The 20474-nt window shown below is 39.6% G+C and overlaps 1 protein-coding gene across 4 annotated transcripts in view; it reads left to right on the top strand.

The window, feature by feature from the left end:
- Positions 1-3388: 3388 nt before the first annotated feature.
- The window catches only part of Il12rb2 (interleukin 12 receptor subunit beta 2), a 92373-nt gene continuing 75287 nt past the window's right edge, over positions 3389-20474 (top strand). For 3 of the 4 annotated variants that reach the window (XM_052173863.1, XM_052173864.1, XM_052173860.1), the window contains exon 1: positions 3389-3603. The gene's annotated coding sequence lies outside the window, so the exon portion shown is untranslated. The remainder of the gene's footprint in view (positions 3604-20474) is intronic. The other variant, XM_052173862.1, reaches the window with a different exon arrangement.

The raw sequence follows: 20474 nt of genomic DNA, 5'->3' as shown, positions 1-20474 counted from the left end.
CTGATAGGAGCAGATTCAGAGACCCAGAGCCATACACTAGACAGTCCAAATTGGAGATCTCTATCGAATCCCTCCCCATGGGTTCTAGAAACCTAGGGGAAAAGTGGGTGGAAGAACTGTAGGAGCCAGAGTGGTTGAGGATACCAGAATATGGTCCACAGAATCAACTAAACAAGGCTCATAGGAGCTCACAGAGACAAAAATAGCAATCATAGAGCCTGCGTAGGGCCTGTGGTAGTACTTCTGCATATATATTATGGTTGTTAGCTTGGTGGTTTTTGTGGGACTCCTAACAATGGGAGTGGGTATATCTCTGACTCTTTTGCCTGATCTTGGGACCCTCTTCCTTCTGCTGGGTCTCCTTGTTCAGCCTTGATATGAGGGCTTGTGCCTAGTGTTATGGTAACTTGGTATGCCGTGCTTGGTTGATATCCCTGAGAGGCCTGCTCTTTTCTGAAGGGAAAGGGAAGAGGAATGAATCTAGGGAGAAAGGAGGTTGGACAGGAGCGCTAGGAAGAGTGAAGGGAGAGGAAATTGGGGTCGATATATATGAAAGAAAGTAAATAGAAGGAAGGGAGGGGAGGGACAAGATAGTTCAGCAGTTAAAAGCCATGGCTGTTCCTCCAGATGACCCAGGTTCAGTTCCCAAGCACCCACATAGCAGTTCACCATTCTCTATAACTCCAGGTCCAGGGGATCCAAACAACTCCTCCAGATATACATATATATAGGCAAAACGGCAATGCACCTAAACTAGAAATAAAAGAAATCATTAAAAAATAAAATAAGATGCCTGTGGTGGCACACACATTTAATCCCAGCAATCAGGAAGCAGAAACAGGAGGATCTCTGTGAGTTCAAAGCTAGCCTGATCTATAGAACTATTTCCAGAACAGCCAAGGCTACCCAAAGAAACCCTATCTCAAAAAACAACAACAATAATTTAAAAATGAATTTAAAAGAAGTTTGGACTATATTTTAAGACTGGGATTTACTATATATGTATAATGTAAGATTGTGTGTGTGTGTGTGTGTGTGTGTGTGTGTGTGTACACATATTTTTCAACATTTGATACCCCAAGCATATTAAGGAGTTACAATGATTCAACATACTGGAGTGGTAAGTGAAAGCAATAATTTAGAGAGTATTGTTAAAAATAAAAGTTGCTGAAAGCATGGTAACATAAAGAGTGGTTAATTTGAGATCTGCTTTCATTTTACATTGTATGTAAAATGTTAAACTTGTGTTGACACAAGTCATGATGGTTTGAATGAGAAGGCCCCCATGAATGCTGGTTCTCTATGGGGACATTCGTACTCAAACCACCACAGCTTCTTGCCATGTTTAATTAGTAATAGCACTATCTAATATTTTCAATCTCCATGTGGACAACCACCTGTTAATATTTATCCTAGGGGCACTTTAAGCGGAGGACTTCTCAGTTACTCTTAGAATGCTCAAGTAAGTTCAAGACACCAAGTGTCAACAGTGAAGCAAGATAGACATTTGAAGGAATAAAAGCATACCAGAAATGGAAACTGGGCTGTTTCCTAGAAAAGTCTCTGCCTCTGCCACTGCCACTGTGGTTATGCCCTTAGCTGAGTCTCATTTGCAGAAGGCCGTATCACAGACAGGTTGACATTTTGGTTGACATGTTGGGCTCCTGTTGCCTTACATGAACCGCCTCCACTGTCTTAGTCTTTCTCTTTAGAAAGCACCCAAGCAAGGCTTTCTTTTCTCTCTAACTAAACAAGCAGCCACCTTCAAAGGGGAGGAGGAGAGTGGCAGGAGGAGCATGAAGTACTACACTGGTGAAGCAGTCACAGACTTGTTAAGAATAATGCAGCTCTTTAACAATTTTTAACTCTGTTGAAAGTTTTGAAAATTCCAAATACCTATAAATTGCTTAATTCCAAAGAGAATGAGCTCTTTTGGAAAATAATTAATTGACAGATGTAGATTGAAAACACTCTTCTACATTATGAAAGAAAGACCATCTTATTGATTTGCCTCTAGAGAAAGATAAAAACCAAAGAAGGCTATTTTCTCAATAGTTGGTGCTCTTGCTTCGCAATCAAATTTAAAATTGCCTCTTAAACCTTCATATATTACTCTAAGGTAAATAAAATGTCTCAGGAATATGTAAAGCAATTAGTATCTGGTAGTAGTGAGGTAAGTAAGGTACCGTTGGTAATCAGGTGGTCTTTCGGCTTTTTAAACTGTATACACCTTCAGAAAGTTAAAAGCCAGTTCTTAAAACCAGTTCTAATATATGTTCAGCTGCTTTTTATTATATATGCATATATGAACAGTTAATAAGCTAAATAAAACTATTGAAAAATAACCCGACCCATAAAGCACACACAGTTATCATTCATATTTGGCATCTATACTTTTAATATCATAATCTCTGATATAAGCAGCTGTCCTTCCAACTAACCAGAAGCTACTGTGTGTTCACTCACTCATTACTTGTTTAGCTAACCCTCACTTATTGTGTGTATCGCTTAGCTGGCACCACTACACCTATAAATTGGAGCTTTTTAATATTTTGCAGAACAAATTAAGTAGCATTTACGGACAATCTTATATTACAGAAAATTTGAAATATTTGTTACTCTAAAAACAATTAGTGACTTAATCCTAGTTCCATACCTCAAGCGGGCCTGGGGTTTACTGAAGCCCTCCTGCCTAGGATTACAGGTGAGAGTCACTACACCTGGCTTACATTATGTACTTTTGACCAAGACAATTGCGCAAACTTTGTTATACCAAAGATTCCCACAGCTCTAAGCCATCCTGTTACAAAAGAGTGTTGATCTGAAATTTTATAGTTGTTTGTAGTCCTTGCATAATAGTTTACTAGAGAATGTAAATTACAAGCGGCACAATCTATTTGCAAGCTGTGTATTCTACAGGTGCACTTTTTCCATTTTTAATACCTGGGGGCAGAAAAGCTGGGGTCTAAGTCGGGCTGGTGACATGGGGGAGGGGGGCGAGAGGGGTAGATCAGCAGCAATGCACGTGCTTATGAAATTGTGTTATGTTCATCTGCTGATAATGAGGGGAAAATAAAGGTTAGTTAAGCATATTGGACTGTCAATGTGAACACAGATAAATAGTTTATCCAGTGTGTTTTGTTTAAAGTCTGCTTTTTGTTTTATATGTCCTTAAAGGCACCTTTAAATAAATGAGATGCTAGTTAATGAGTTGGTAAGTGGACCGGTTCATGCTTCAGCCTTGTCATTTTGTGGCACATGCCTCCTGCACCTGGCGAGTTCCGTTTTTTCTCAGAACCGCACTAAGCACTCTGGGTGCTGGTGGCTGGGGTCACACGCCTTGGTTCCTTTCTCACTTAGTTTTAAACCCTCCCTCTGAGGCTCGCGGCAGGCGTGGTGAGAGCGCAGGAGGGACTTCCCCAAGGGCCGGGCACCTCCGCCTGGACATTTGCCATGGCCACTGCACCGGAGGACTACGCTGCCGCGTGGCCTCCAGCGATGGCGCTGCGCTAGGCAAGCGGGTGCCGGGATCCTTCTCCGCGTCCTGTGCGCGGGAAGAGCGGGTGAGTGGAAGCATCGGGCGAGCGCAGAGGAACCCACCCGGTAAGGCGACCTCAGGCTCTGAGGTCCAGTGATCGACTTCCCTTCACCCGTGGGCACTGACTGGTCCTCAGACTGAGCCCCATAAGCTTCCCTGGGATGGGGATAGTGGTTGGTGACCGCGACCAAGGTATAGAGGAGTGGAGAGCCACACCTCAGGGCTAATTGTGCCTAGGACCACACTCGGGAGACTGAGGCAGGGGATCACTTACAGAATGAGGTGCTGTTTTAAAAGTAGAGGGGAGAGTGAGGGGAGAGGGAAAGAGAGATTGGGTTCTCATTCTCCATCAGTGAGGAATGGGTGTAGAGCCCCTTTGCCTGTGCATCGCCCCCAAGCCTGATTCAATGAGTCTTCAGCTATCCCTTTGTTAGGGGCACAGCAGTATACCCTGATTCATGTCTCAAGGCTCTTGAATGTCTCCGTGGTTAGTTAGATAGGATGGGAAACTGAACTTTAGTCTGACTTTAGGGGAGAAGAATCCTCTTAGAACCGTAAGTGTCTGCAAATAATTTCTCAGTATTGGGCTCGCTTTCTTGCCGTTGCACCTGGCTTGTTCTCTAGCAAATTGTTGCCATCACAGCTTTCAATATGTAACCACCAAATCTCAGAGGAGATCTGGTTTCCTCTGCTGTTGGAAGTTTCTAGTACTCTGCACACAGCAACGCATTTGTTGTTGTTTTTAAGATAGAAATAAGAATTGAACAACCGTTTTCTCACTACACTTAGTGGGCACTATAGCCAATAGAAAACCCACTTCATTCCTTTAAAGTTAAAATTAGAGATATTTATATCAAAGTATATCATAGTATATCAAAGGTATAACAATATACCTTGTTTTAAGCAAATTAATCTCTCAGTGGAACAAGATGAATGCTTAAAGAGAGAGATCATGCTCCAGGCTACCTACCTAAGTTTTAACAATGACCTTGAAAAAATGTAGTGGTGAGAACAGGAGCATTATCACTGAGCGCTTGCTGTATGCTGGGTACAATGCTTAAGAGCATCTCATTTTAACCCCATAATAGTCTTGTGGCACAGGGACCATTTTAATTCTCATTCTGTGGATAAGCCACATGGCGAGAATTGTCAGCTTGTTTTTTCCCCGGTCTTCTGCAAAGCTCTTGACTAATGTAGTTGCTGGGGGTGGGGGAATGGGGGGCACTTTTCTTTTTCTTTTGTTTGTTTGTTTGTTTTGTTTTTGATTTTGTTTTTGGTTTTTTGGATTTTTTTTTTTTTTGAGACAGGGTTTCTCTGTATAGCCATGGCTGTCCTGGAACTCACTCTGTAGACCAGGCTGGCCTCGAACTCAGAAATCTGCCTGCCTCTGCCTCCCAGAGTGCTGGGATTACAGGCATGTGCCACCACCGCCCAGCCAGGGGGCACTTTTCAAAGCTCGGGTTAGAGCAATAAGAGCATAGACCATCCAATTTGACTGCAATTTAGCTACTTTGTGGCTTTGATACGGGAACTGGGACTCATTGAAAATAGACGAGGTGTATAGACTAGTTCCCACAGAACTGCAATGGCAACCTAAGAACTTCTATTAGGCTAGCAGGCGTCCAGAGTGATGGAGGAGTGAGAGGATAGCATGGAACGTAACTCTGGTCTGACTCTAAGTCTACTCCTAAGTTTCCTGTGTCACCTTATCATAGTAAATGTCACCTCGGTGCAGAAATGCTGATGGTTCCTTTGTATAGTAGAGCAACTAAGATTAACAACTAAGTTATATGCTCTGTGTTATGAAAACTTGTTAACAAAAGCCAGAAAAAAATGATCAAGTTCAGATTGATCAGAGTCTGTTTCTGTTACATCAAGAAAAAGAGTCCAACAAGTAAATGCCAGGCAGAAATGTTGACATGCGGGTCGTTAGACAGAAACTTCAGCGGAATTCTCTACTTAGACGAGAAACCTTGTAGGGTGGCTATTAGTCTTAATCTCCTCTCACTTTATGAAAAGGCGGAGGGTGATGTCACAAGATGCAGCAAACCTGTCGGGATTTCCCAGTGCTCAAGAGGCAGAAATAGACCTCCTGCCTCCACACATCAGCTGCACAGAGGGATGTTAGCACTGAGGTGTCAAAAAAAGCCCTGTGGGATAAATTAGGGAAGAAACATGATTACATGATTTAATGTTCTTCATTGTTGTTGTTGTTGTTGTTGTTGTTGTTGTTGTGTTTCTCGAGACAGGGTTTCTCTGTGTATCCCTGGCTGTCCTGGATCTCACTCTGTAGACCAGGCTGGCCTCAAACTCAGAAATCTGCCTGCCTCTGCCTCCCAAGTGCTGGGAGTAAAGGCGTCGCCACCACTGCTCAGCTTAATGCTCTTTTTTAAAAGAATTTATTTTTATTATTTGTGGGGGGGGTGTGTGTGGGGGGTGGGTGTGTGTGGGTGTGGGGGTGTGTTGCTGAGGAGTGGGTATATGCACATGAGTACAAAAGCCCTGGAACTAGAGTACGAAGTTGTTGTGAACTGCCTGACATGGGTGCTGGGAACTGAACTCAGGGTCTCTGTGAGAGCAGTTCCCACTCTTAACCACTAAGCCATCCCAGCCTTATGATTTAATTTTCCCAGTAAATGTTGATTGCCTTTGGTTTTATATTCGGTCATCTTTCTTTGTTCTTTGTTTTGTATTCTTTTGAGTTTTTTGTTTCCTTTCTTCTGTTTTGCTTGATTTGTTTCACTTTTTTTTTAAGTGAGCTTCTTGCTGTGTTTCCCAAGTTGGCCTTGAGCTCCTGTGCTGCAGTGATCTGCCAGTTTCAGCTTCCCGAGTGCCGAAGCTACAAGTCTGTCCCACCTTACATAGTCTGACCATTTACAACTTTTTATTATTGTGAGTAGTAGCCGTAGAATGTGCTTGTGCGCCCGTGTACAGACCTGCCACCGTTAGCATGCGGAGGTCAGAGGGGACAGGTGGGCGTTACTTGTTTCCTTCCTCTTCAGGAGCCAAGAATCAAACTGAGGTTCTCAGGCTTGTACAAGAACCACGGTTAACCTCTGAACCACTTGCTAGCTCTCCTCATTTGTTTGTTTGTTTGTTTGTTTGTTTGTTTGTTTTCTTAAGCCATCCGGACTCAGTGCCAATGGAATCTCTGTGATCTTTATCTGTCTGTCATTGGTGTTGGACACTTGTAAATGCTTGGTAGCCATACTCACTTCATCTTTTCAGATGTCCGTTTTCTCATTAGCCCATCTGTTGACTGGGTTGTTTGATTTCTCATTGTTTATTTTGTTTTGTTTTTAATTCTTGCATATTCTACCCACTAATCCTCTGCTTGGTATTTTAATTGACAAAGATTGCTCTAGACTGCCTCTTCACTTGACTGATTTTGTATTCTGTGTAGATTAGGTTCAATTTATCAATAGTTTAATTCTTGCATGACTAGACTCCTGTTGAGGAAGTCCCTGTCTATGCCTATGTCTTAAAGGATGAGTCTTACTTTTTTCCTTAACAGTTTTATGATTTCTGGTCTTTCATGCAAGCCCCGGATTTGTTTGGAAGTGATTTTTGTACGAGTTGTAGTTTCATTCCTCAGTGTGTGGATATCTAGGTTCTGCAGAACTTTTGAATGAAGAGGATGTCTTTTCCACATTATACATTTTTAGCATCTCTGTTTTGTTTTTGCTTTTGTTTTTAAAAAAAAAAAAAAAGGTAGCCATAGCTGTGTGAGCTAGAATCTGGGTCTTTAGCTCCGTAGATCATGACTGTTTTCTGTGAGTACCGCTGTTTAAGTTACCATAGTCCTGTAGCATAACTTGAAATCAGATTTGTGATACATCTCACATTATTCTTTTGCTCAGGATTTCTTTGTCTATCTGGGATCTTCTGTGTTTGCCAACCAAGTTTAAGATTTTTTTTCTCCTCTAAGAAGAATGTCTCTGAAACATGATTGGGGACTTGCTTTTGGAAGTGCCGCCATCCTCACAATATTAATCCTTCCAATCCATGAACATGACATATCTTCTTCTAAGTGTTTATTGAGTTTTTTCTCTGTTTTCACTGAAGAGATCTTTCATGATTTTATTCTAATTTCTTTGTTTGTTTTAGCGTGTATTTGTGTGTGTGTGTGTCTGTGTATGTGTTGAATTGTTTCTCCAATTTCTTTGCGTGTTTGCCATTGATATATAGGAAGGTTGATTTTGTGTGTTTATTTTGTATCCTGCGATGTTGGTAAACTTGTTTATCAGTTCTGAGTTTTCTGATGGAGTCTTTAGGTTTGCTAACTTTCTTGCTTGCTTGCTTGAGTCAAGGCCTCACTATGCAAGACTGACTGGGCTAGAACTGCCATGTAGAGACCTGGCTCACCTCTAAGTCACACATACTGGCCTGCCTCTGCCTCCCCAGTGCCATCACATCCAGCTAACTTCTTGTACATATAGAAACATGTCTTCTGCAAACAAGTGCACCTTGATTCCTTGCCTTCTTATATGTTTCCCTGTTATCTCCTTCTCATGTCTTATCACACTAGCTAAGATTTTAAATACCATATTGAGTAAGTGTGGAAAGAGAAACACACTTGTCTTGTTCCTGCTCTTAGAAGACATACTTTGAGTTTTTTCTACTTTTAGCCTAATGTAGGCAATAGCTTTGTTGTATATGGCCTTTATTGTGTTGAAATATATTCTTTCCATTCCTAATCTCTTCAAGGCTTTTATCATGAAGGGATGTTGGATTTTGCCTTTTTCCTTATCAGTTAAAATGTTCAAATAGTTTCTGTCCTTGATTTCATTAATATGCTACATTACATTTATTGACTTGTGTGTCTCAGAAATGAATGTGGCAAGTTTTTGTCTGTTTGTTTTTTCTTTTTTTAGGCTAAGTGATAAAGAGATCCTAAAAGGGCTGAAAATAAGCAAAACAAACAAAAACAAATATAAAGGAGTTTTCTAAACTCAAGCAAGAAAGGAAAGCTCCTGTCCTTGGGTAAAAGCTAAGGAAAGCCACAGAACTGCAAACACTCACAGTGAGGTGATCAGGAATCCAGTGCTGACTCAGCTGCTTTAGCTCCTGGGTAAAAAGAGAAAATCCTGAAGAATAGATGAGAGCTGTGATATCTCTAGAAACTGCCTCCTAACTTCAAAAGAAGGTAGGAAAGGCTAGCTCTCTCAGTTTTACTTAGCTACAAAGCCTGACTAAAGCTTGTAAAGCCATATCAAAAATTCTCAAAGACTCTAAAAGAATAGGTATTAGGGTATCACAGCAGTCAACGATAATGCCTTTGTAACAGATCACTCTCTTCAAACAGTGCAGGCCTACACACCCTTCACAAAAGGCTCAAAGGGTGTATCAAACAGTAACTATTGCAGAAGAAATGAGGCCAGATCCGCTCTCTAAAGCAATATTTCTGTGCCAGCCAAGAACATAACAAAGATGATCCCCCCAGGTGTCCAGCTTTTACCTGGTAAGAGACAGGAACCACATACAAATTGCAAACTTGGATATGGCTGCACAGGCTGGGACCAGTTTCCAGCAGGAAATGTTCACCAGCCTATCACTGTTACAGCAGAAGTGAAGCAAGATGTTAAAGCAGACCCCACTGCTTGTAAGAAAGCCCTTTAGACTCCAGCAAAGAGAGCACAGGTAATGGAGATTTCTGGTTCATGTAATAGAAAGATCCTGCCCTCATCACTCTCTTCTGTGATGTAAAAATGATACCATCTTTATCTTCTGCTCTAAGGAGAGAGAGTTTTTTTTTTCAGTAGCAACTAGAGGAAACTTTGCACTATTAAGGTCTGAACCTCCGCATCTGCAAATGTTTAAAGAGGAGGATCAGATACCTTTAGAAAGTCCAAAGCTTTTGGACTGTGAATTCAGGAGGCTAGCGGCGGACTGAGAAGGGAGCAGCCGGAGAAGAGTTGAAGGCAGAGAGCTCGAAGCACGACACACCTGAACATAGTCATATCTGTGATTGCTTTTTCTGACTTGTGAGTTGACCATTTTTATTATTTTATTATTTCTTTTGTGTATGGATGTTTTGCCTGCATGTATGTCTGTGCATCATTCCCACGCCTTGTGCCTATGGAGGCCAAAAGAGGGTGTCGGATCCCCGGGAATGAGAGCCACCATGTGGATGCTGGGAATCCAACCCGAGTCCTCTAGAAAAGCAGCCAGTGCTCCTAACTGCTGAATCATGTCTCCAGCCCCGGTTTGATAATTTTTTTATGGGAAATTTCTTTAATTTTAGTGACTGAAATGATTAAATATATAAATAAAAATATGCAATACAGCAGGCAATGAAATAATCTTTAAATATAAAATTAGGATAATATTGTCAGAATTTATATTACTTATAATTTTTCAGAGAAAATGTCACTTCTGTGAATTTATATTAATATCAATAAACACACATTGTCATTGCCACTCATCCCACTTTGATAATTTTAATGTTGGCAAAAATTATTTTAATTTGGAAACATCTGGGCCCTGAACACATGTTCTACAAAAATTTTATTAATCGTTAGTATGGGAAAACTTTTGACATGATTTTCCTTTCTAACCCCCTCCTTTTATAAGCATATTTTTCTAATTATTTGGATATTAAAATTTACTGAATAATTAGCATACTAAGATTTCTCATTGTCTTGCCCTTCTTTTTTTCTTAAGCTTTTTAAATATCAGTCTTGTAAATGTTCTATTATTTTGATTACTAAAAATCTTAGGAGTGTGATGTAGTGGTTCAGGCCTTTACTCCTAGCATTTGGAAGTCGGGGGTAAAACGGAAAAAAGTTCAAAATTGTGACTGATGAGATGGCTCAGTGGGATAAGGAACTTACCAACAAGCATGACAACCTGAGTTCAATCCCTAAGACTCAAAAAGTGAGAAAGGAGAACCGACTTCCACGTGTGGTCCTTTGACCTCTATCACATACACATAGATAAATAGATGATGATGATGATGATGATGATGATGATGATGATGATGATGAAGACAGAGAAAGAGAGAAAGATAAGACTAAACAAAGAGTTCAATACCATCCTCAACATATATTGATAGATATATAGATATATATACTTGTATTACATAAGACTATGTCTCAAATTTTTTAAAAGCAAATTACACAGGAATGTTTGTATTCTTTTAAACATTAGAACCTTGTGTTTTGAGGGGTTGGGTTTTTTGTTTTTGTTTTTGTTTCTTATAATAGGCTTCCTTTACTATACTGTTAATTTACAGCATGACTTTGTAATAAAACAAGCCCAGTGCATATTCTGAAGCAACATTGATAGTTCTGTAGTGAACAAAAATATCACCTATCAAGAAGGTGGAGGAGATGGGACAGACAGCAGCTCAGACAGTTGTCTGTCAATATTTAAAAGGCCTTTTTCCAATACCTACCATACAATATTTTCCCTTGTTCAGAAAAAATGTCCAATTCCAGTACACTGAAAGTGATTCAGAAAGCATACAACTGAGCCCTCAAGAGAAAATTCAACAATGTCCTCAATGGGCAACTTACCTGGTACCAGGAGCTGGCATGGCCTGAGATACTACCACATTAAATCTTCATAACAATTTTGTTTGAGCAGACTTTACTAATGGTAGCTATGGGAGGAGGAAGTGAGGCTCTCACACACAGAAGCACACAGCAGAGTAAATTATACGAGCCTTACTTTCTCACAAGACCACTGTTTCCCTTCAATTCATCACAGTGCTACAGAGGAAAACAAATGTGGACGTACAAGGTGTTCCTGTCTAGGTGAAATTAGCAACAGTGGAAGACCTAGGGTTTGGGGTTTTTGGGGGGGTTTTTGTTGTTGTTTTTTGTTTTTTCAAATTCTGCTCAAGGACAGCTTCAGAGAAGCTGCCTGTTTTGTGCTTTTCTCTGGGGTGACGGGACAGAGACTGGCTGGAGAAGTTGCTCTATATCCTGCCTAGACTGGCTGGAGAAGTTGCTCTATATCCTGCCTCTGCTGGGTAGTGCTACCTGGGGTCCTGCACTGACCTCCCTCTGAGACATTATTTTCTGCAGTTGAACCAATTTAAACTTACCCCGTCTAGCTTATGAGTGAAGACGACTCAGACTATGGCTATTTTATTTGGCTTTGACAATTACTGGGGAGTAACTCCTAATCCACTCTTCTATCTGCTGACCGGGTTATTTCCCCAGCAGTGTATCCCAGATACTTGCTATCTCTCAATAAGCCACATGCTCATGGTCCGTCTCCCCTCATGGAGGCTTCCTTTTCTCTCCCAACCAGGTACCTCAAAAACCGCCTACCTCTGATTCTTCCAGTAATTGGGTGTAGCTGTTTTTATTTAACCAATAGTTTTAGATTACGGAATAAGGTTTACACAACAAAAGCAGAGTATTCACTCACAGGCAGTTAAACCTCCGAGTACAGAATTTAGCATTACAGTACATAGTAGCAAACCAAACCTCAAGAGTTTTCAGTGGCTGCAAGCTGTGGAGTGATGAGTCAGGGAGAGTCTTTCATTCTGTGATTACTGACAGAATTGAAGTTTTGATATTGACCTTAGAGATAGCTGTGTGAAGGATGTTTACAGCCTGTAGGAGGTTTCATTTTATTGGAAGACACCTCATTTACTTGAAGGTTGTTAAAGGATTTGAATTTCTCATAAATGGAATTGCTTTCTCCTGGTGTTCAGGGAAAATCAGTGCTTATGTTTTCTTCAGTGTGTTATATAAGCCTAAAGCTACCATTTATCTCCATATTATATCGACTGTCTTACATGTCATACCTTTATATCTATACATTATATTCCATCAAGACCTGCCAAGCATGCTGTGTCTCAATTTCTTAGGCTTTATGTTAGGACACTGTCACAGAAAGCACATCAGTGAGAATCTCATCAGCTTTAAGAAACAGAAGGAAGGCTGTCTCAGTTAGGGCTCCTATTGTGCTGTGATACAACACCGTGGCCAAACAGCTTGGGGAGGAAAGAATTTATTTCAGCTTACAAGTATGCTTTATAGTCTGTCATTAATGGAAGTTAGGATGGGAGCTGAAGGTAGGCGCTAAGCAGAGGCTGGGAAAGAATACTGCTTATCCACTTGTTCTTGCTTAGCCTGCTTTTTATACCATCCTGGGACAGTGTTGTCCCCCAATGGCCTGGGACCACCTACATTAATCATCAATCAAGAAGATGCACCACAAATTTACCTACAATTATTTTCTTTTTTAATTAAAAATATATACAGTATATTTTGATCATAATTTCCCCTCCCTCATCTCCTCCCAGATCCTCCCCACCCTTTCCATCCCTCTAGTTTAGTGCCTTCCTTTTATGTCTGTTCAAGAAACAGACAGCCAAATTAAAAAAAAAAAAAGAATGTTTTAAAAGGAAAAAAACACAATGAAAAATCACAAGAAAACACATACATATAAAACACAACAAAGCATAATACACAAAATCAGAAACCAAGACATAACAGCAAAAGACCAGAAAGATTTTTTTAATGCTCAAGCAAAACAATATGTGACAAAAAAATCTACATAAACACAATTGAGTTCATTTTGCGTTAGCTGTTTTCTACTGGGCAAGAGGCCTGCCTTTATTTACCCACTGGAGGAAATGAATTTGGTAACGGGTGTCAATTGAGGATAGTTTCTTGGGTAGGGATGGAGATGCACCTCTCCCTCTCACTGGAGATGCACTGGAACCCTGTCTAGCTCGAACCTTTGCTGGCCCTGTGTACTGGCTGGTTTTGTGTGTCAACTTGACACAGTCTGGAGTTACCTCAGAGAAAGGAGCTTCCATGAGATCTAGCTATGGGGCATTTTCTCAGTTGGTGATCAAGCGGGGAGGGCCCATTGTATATGGTGCCATCCCTAGACTAGTAGTCCTGGGTTCTATAAGAAAACAAGCTGAGCACAAATTGCATAACAAATGACTCCCATGAAGAATTATGGAGAGGGTCCTGATCCTGGAAAGGATTGATCTAGCATTGGAAGGGAATATAAGGACAGAGAAAAAGAAGCGAGGTGATTGGAGAAGAGATGGAGAAAAGAAGGTTTATGGGACATATGGGGAGGGAGGATCCAGGAAAGGGGAAATCATTTGGAATGTAAACAAAGAATATAGAAAATAAAAATATAAAAAAAAAAAAGAAAGAAAGAAAGCTGAGAAAGCCAGAGGGAGCAAGCCAGTAAGTAACATCCCTCCATGGCCTTTTTGCATCAGCTCCTGCTTCCTGACCTGCTTGAGTTCAAGTCCTGGCTTCCTTTGGTGATGAACAGTAGTGTGAAAGTGTAAGCTGAATAAATCTCTTCCCCAACTTGCTTCTTTGTCATGATGTTTGTGCAGGAATAAAAACCTTGACTAAGACACCCTGTATATGGTGCCACAGCCTCTGTGATTTCATGTGTGTATCAATCCTGCTGTGCCTGGTTTCCTTGCTGTCCTCCATCACCTCTGGTGTTACTCTTTTACCTCCTCTTCCTCATAACTCCTTTTCCTGAAGGGAGGGATTTGAAAAAGGCATCCAGCTTAGGAAATGAGTGTTTCTAAGTCTCTCAATCTCTGCACATTAACCAGCTGTAGGTCTCTGTATCAGGATCCATCTACTGAAAGAGAAAGGTTCTCTGATGATGGCTATGCATGGCACTGATCTGTGGGTATACCAAATGGCATTAGGAGTCATTTTATTGTTGTGTTCCTTTAGCAAAACAAAAATATATTGTTTTTCCCAGGTACATAGCCTACCTACTCTCAGGTTCTTGGTCAGCCAAGCAGTTTGGGCATGAGTTCCATGGTCCTTATCAGATAGTGAGTGGGTACTCTCCCTTGTTGCATCAGGTTATCTTGCAGACAAGTCACCATTGTAGATGGCAGGGTTTGTAACTGGGTTGTTGTTTACCTTTCTTCTCTGGTACCATGCAGAATACCTTCTAGTTCTCTGAACACTAGTCAGTAGCGGTAAAGTCTCTAGTTAGGCACCTTCTCACCTTCTCCTTGTTCAATAAGATATGTAAGCGTTATCTTCAGCAACCGAGCCTTACCATCGGTTTGTGCAAAGCCACCAATAGCCTTGGCCTGAATTGCTTGGGAATGTTCATGGAGACCCTTTGGCCAACAACTCAATTAGATGTAACCCATTCTCATCACTTAAATTTTCACTTGGTGGCAAAAGATACATGCTTTAGACATTGTCTTCCATGCTATTTGACTTCATTTAGATTTAATTCATGTATTACATAGTTTGAGAAATGTATACATTAATAGGTTTCCATATAACCAGTCAAATGGCCCCTAGTGTTGTCTGTTTCTGCATTCCCTCTTTAGTCATCCTGCTCTATGGGATGAAATTTAAAGGTTGCACTTTTTCCTAACCCAGCTAATTCCCCAATAACTAAGATAAGACCTGTTGATTTATTCAACAGGCTTTAAGCACAATAACTGAGCAGATATTCCTAACCCTCAGTGCTATCTACATCCTAGCCACACACCCAGAATTACTTGCAGCTTAAATTGCCCTGGCTTGTTCTGCTCCGTGTGGGTTCTCACGGCGAACTCCTTTGGTGACCCACCCACCTCACGCCAGACCTCGTGGAGACCTTGTTTCTTTTTCTCCACCTCATGGCCCTTCTTCTCCTGGACCCTCACCTGCCTCGTGGCGAATTCTCTCCCTCACTCTTCTCCCTCTGCTGACCCCTGACTGGGATTGAAAGTCTAGGCTTCCTATGCCCTCTGTCAAGTCATTGGCTGTTCAATCTTTTATTTTTTATTTAATTTTTTTTTTTTTGGATTTGCTTTTTTCAAGACAGGGTTTCTCTGTATAGTCCTGGCTGTCCTGGAACTCACTCTGTAGACCAGGCTGGCCTCGAACTCAGAAATCTGCCTGTCTCTGCCTCCCAGAGTGCTGGGATTACAGGCGTGCGCCACCACCGCCCGGCTCAATCTTTTATTAAGCAATCAGAGATAATTGGGGAGTAGTCCTTACACCATATTGTACAGTTTCCCTGTCCAGGCTGACTAGATGATCTCAGGCACAATAGTTAGCATCTGAATACACAGAGTACAAAACCATCCCCAACACTTCTCTTTTTCTCCTTCTTTATCCTCCTATTCCATTCTCCCTCCTGTTTCTCCATAGCTTTATATTCTATTTCCTCTTTCTTGGAAAATCCACCTTGCATGGCATAGTTGAGCTGCATTTGTCAGGACTCCATAGAGAGAAACGCACCAAAAAACTTCAGGTTTTGTACTGCAGTTTCTTGCCACTCTCCAGACTTGGACTGACTGGATTCAAATGCTGAGGCAAGACCAGTGCTGAGGCGAAGCACATGAAGGACGGGTGATGTTTGGAGGGTATAAAGACGACTTGACCGTGTGAGGGAGAGAGAGATTGGCTTGAAGGTACAGCTAGCTGTGCAACACTTGTGGGTCTTGCATCTTTACTGATCTTCATTTTATTGAGAGAAGCCCAGCAGAGAAATTCTCCTGATGTTTCTGTTTGCTAGGTCATGTTACCGCTATTGCTTACCCAGCTCTACCGACTCTTCTGAACTGGACTGCTGGTGTTTCTTTGAAGTATTTGCAAGTGGATCAAGGTGCCACTGCCACTAACCTGTGAACTGAACTGCTGATTTCCAGACAACACTGACAGGAGTTGCTCCAAAGAATCTTTCTAAACAGGTCCATTCCCCCACCCCTCCTTTCTTTTCCACTACCCTTGTTGGGTAGTGGGCTAAAAGAGAGGTTAAAGCATTTAAGAACCATCATTGAAAGCAAGGGTTTGGAAAAATTAAAGTTACACAGTTACAGTTTCATTGTTCAGTTTGTCTGTTCCTATACCAACACCATGCAGTTTTTATTACTATTGCTCTGTAGTACTGCTTGAGGTCAGGGATGGTGATACCTCTATAAGTTCTTTTATTGTTAAAGATTGTTTTAGCTACCCTGGGTTTTTTTGTTTTTCCATATGTAATTGAGAATTGCTCTGTTAAGGTCTGAAAAAATTGTTGGAATTTTGAAGGGAATTATATTGAATCTGTAAATTGCTTTTAGTAAGTTGGCCATTTTCACTATGTTAATCCTACTGATCATGAGTGTGGGAGATTTTTCCATCTTCTGATACCTTCCTCAATTTCTTTCCTCAGCAACTTGAAGTTCTTGTCATATAGGTCTTTCACTTGCTTGGTTAGAATGACACCAAGATATTTTATATAATTTATGGCTATTGTGAAAGATGTTATGTTCTTTCTCAGCCCATTTATCATATGTATAAAGGAGAGCTACTGATTTTTTTTTTAGTTAATTGTGTATCCAGACACTTTGCTGAAGATTTTTATCTGCTGTAGGAGTTCTCTGGTAGAATTTGGGGGCTTATATATATATATATATATATATATATATATATATATATATATATACTATCATATCATCTGCAAATAACAATACTTTGACTTCTTTTTCAATGTTTATCTCCTTGATCTTCTTTAGTTTTCTTATTGCTCTGGCTAGAACTTCAAGTACTACATTGAAAGGGAGAGAGTGGACAGCCTTGTCTTGTCCCTGATTTTAGTGGAATTGCTTTAAGTTTCTCTCCATTTAATTTGATAGTGGCTATTGGCTTGATGTACATTGATTTTATTATGTTTAAGTATTTGCCTTATATAATTGATCTTTCTAAGACTTTTAACATGAAGAGGTCTTGTGTTTTGTCAAAGGTTTTTTCAGCATCTAACGAAATGATTGTGTGATTATTTTCTTCCAGTTAGTTTATATAGTGGATTACATTGATGAATTTTCTTATATTGAACCATCCCTGCATCCCTGGTATGAGGCCTACTTGATCATGGTAGATGATGTTTTTGATGTTATTCTGGATTCAGTTTCTTATTGAGTATTTTTGCATCAATAATCATAAGAAGAATTGGTCCAAAATTCTCTTTCTTTGTTGAGTCTTTCTGTGGTTTAGGTATCAGGGTAACTATAGCTTCATAGAATGTGTCTAATTGACCAAGCCAGCTCAGTCAGTCAACAGGGTCTTGAGGGCAGGAGCAAAGATTAAAGGGGAAAAAAAGACAATTAGACAACATTATAATATTCAGCAAATGCTGAAATGTTTTATTTTTTCCAGTCTGTTCTTATCATTCTAGGTACATGCAAAGAATATGGTCATTTATAAGGCATAAACAAAGGAGTCAAGAAACAAACAAAGCATAAACAAATGTCCCATAGTTACTGACTCAGGGACTTATCAAGAATGTCAAGATACAAGAAATACATTCCTCAGCTATATTCTTCTTTAGTCTACTTCCTTGTCTTTTCCTAGTATCAAATATCCTTACCCATTTCCTAGAAGTGGCACCAAAAGCTCTCTATATCTCCTCCTTTTTTATTTTATAAACAATACTGCATCTGTCTAAGATTGTTCTAATAAGAATGCCTTCCTTATCCATCATTAAAAATACATTATTCAAGGCAATACACTTATATCTTAAGTTAGTAAGGCTCTGTGCAGAATCTTACAATCACCTACTACCAGCCTGTTAAACTATTAGCTTTCTTTGGGGATCCATTTTAAGTTTCAAGCCATTCAAAACCAGAACAGGGAAGTGGGAAGGGTTGGGTGGGAAAACAGGGGGAAGGAAGGGGGCTGATGGGACTTTCTGGGAGTGGGGCGGTCTAGAAAAGGGGAAATCATTTGAAATGTAAATAAAAAATATATCGAATAAACAAATTAACTTTAAAAAAATATTCAGGAAAAACGTTTCAAGCCATGTATTTTGGCCACCAATATATTGATGTTGTTCAAGGCAAGTTTTATCAAAATGGGCAAGAATAAAAGTATTCCCAGGACAAGAAGGGCCAAGATAATCAAACTAAATAAGCCACTGAAACTTAACCAGGTTGGAAATACTGACCTTTTGCCATAAATAATTTTATCAGCAGAATCCACAGCATCAAAACTCAGCAGAGTAGCATTCTTTAAATTCATAATCATAGTACACAGAGTTAAAATATCCAGTGAGATTTTAGAATTATGCCAAATACCCTTCAAGTGTCTTTGAATTTTCTCCCAATTATAGTGATGGTCATTGTAAATTTTAGAAGTGACACAAATCCATTGGTATATAGAGTGACACTCAAGATGGTTTCTTACTCTTAAACTCTGAACCTCCTTCTCCAATAATTTGAATAGTATTATAAAGGGCATCAATTCTTTGTTCCAAATGACTATCCAAATCATTTTGAATATTCAGAGCACTAGTAATTTTTTTTTTTTTTTGCTAAATGATTAACAAACATGGCTATCTTAACTTCTTGTGTTAAATCAATTGCAGAAGCTCTGGTGCTGGCTGTTAATGTAATCAAAGCTGTTAACCAGCAATAATCAAGCCCACTACTCTCTTGCTTCTTCTTAAATTTTGACTCACTTCTTCCAATATTTATAGACTTTTTTTTGAATACCAAGGTCCTGTTATAGTCACAGGCAATAAAACAAAAGCTACCATAACAGACATGACAGATTTTAATACATTAACACAATTAGAAAGTGTATAATCAATACAATTTACATTAAAAACTGTAGAAGATAAAACCAGATACACTGAAACTAATAGAAAAGAAAGTGGGAAAGAGCCTCAACCGCATGGGCATGGGGTAAATTTTCCTGAACAGAACTCCAATAGCTTATGCTCTAAGATCAAGAATTGACAAATGGGACCTCATAAAATTACAAGGTTCTGTCTTCTATTGACACTGTCAATAGGACAAAATGGCAACCAACAAATTGGGAAAAGCTCTTTATCAACCCTACATGAGACAGAAGGCTAATATCCAATATATACAAAGAACTCAAGAAATTAGACTCCAAAGAAGCAAAGAAACTGAGGACAAGTCTTTACAGTTTGACATGCACATTCTCTTGAAATACCAAATTGTTTTCTCAAGCTACTATATTTTGATGATGTACAGAATGAGATCTTTTTAGCTAATTGTTCCTGTGTAAGGATTGTTAAACAAGTCTGTTGTAGCACTGCCCTCATTAAGGGGTCCAGGCAATCCAGTATGAGCTCTTAAATGACCTAAAAAGGAAATATATGCTCTCTTAAATTGAGTTGCATTTGCTTGAATAATTGTGAAATTTGAGAATTAGCAGTATCTAAAAAAGGAACAGTTTCAAGCAATTGTAAACCAAATATTCTTGCTAACTTCCTAAAAGTGACACCAAAAGCTCTCCACATTCGGCAGCATTCCTTCTGTTTCCATTTGGTGGAATAGTTTGAGGAGAATTGGTATTATCTCTTCTTTGAAAGTCTGGTAGAAGTCTGAACTAAACTCATCTGTGCCTGGACTTTTTAGGTTGGGAAACTTTTAATGACTGCTTATATTTCCTTAGGGTTATACAGTTGCTTTAATAGTTTTCCTGATCTTGATTTAACTTTGGTAATTTGTTTCCATCTAGAAAATCATCCATTTCATTAAAATCTTCTAATTTTGTGGCTTTTGAAGTAAGACCTAATGATTCTTTGAATTCCTTGGTGTCTGTTATGTCTCTCTTTTCATTTCTGACTTTGTTTATTTGAATATTGTCTATCTTTTGGTTTGCCCAAGGGTTTGTCTATCTTGTTGATTTTCTCAAAGAAACAGCTTTTGGTTTTGTTTGTTCTTTGTATTGTTTTCTTTATCTCTCACTGATTAATTTCAACCCCGATTTTGATTATTTCTTATCTTTTACTCCTTGAATTGAGATATCATCCCGGTAGATTTTTCCATTGATGAGTAAGATATCCTTCCATGTCTCTTTTGATTAATTTAGGTTGAAATTCTATTTTATTAGATATTAGAATGCCTACTACAGCTTGTTTCTTTTGCATGGAAAACTTTTTTCCAGCCCTTTACTCTGAGGTAATGTTGCTGAGGTGTATTTCTTCTATGCAATAGAATAATGGATCCTGTTTTCAC

Source organism: Apodemus sylvaticus, chromosome 2 (assembly GCF_947179515.1).
Source record: "Apodemus sylvaticus chromosome 2, mApoSyl1.1, whole genome shotgun sequence".
In the NCBI taxonomy this organism is placed as follows: Eukaryota; Metazoa; Chordata; class Mammalia; order Rodentia; family Muridae; genus Apodemus; species Apodemus sylvaticus.
Note: the sequence above shows the minus strand (reverse complement) of the source record. Positions and strands in the feature narration are given on the sequence as shown.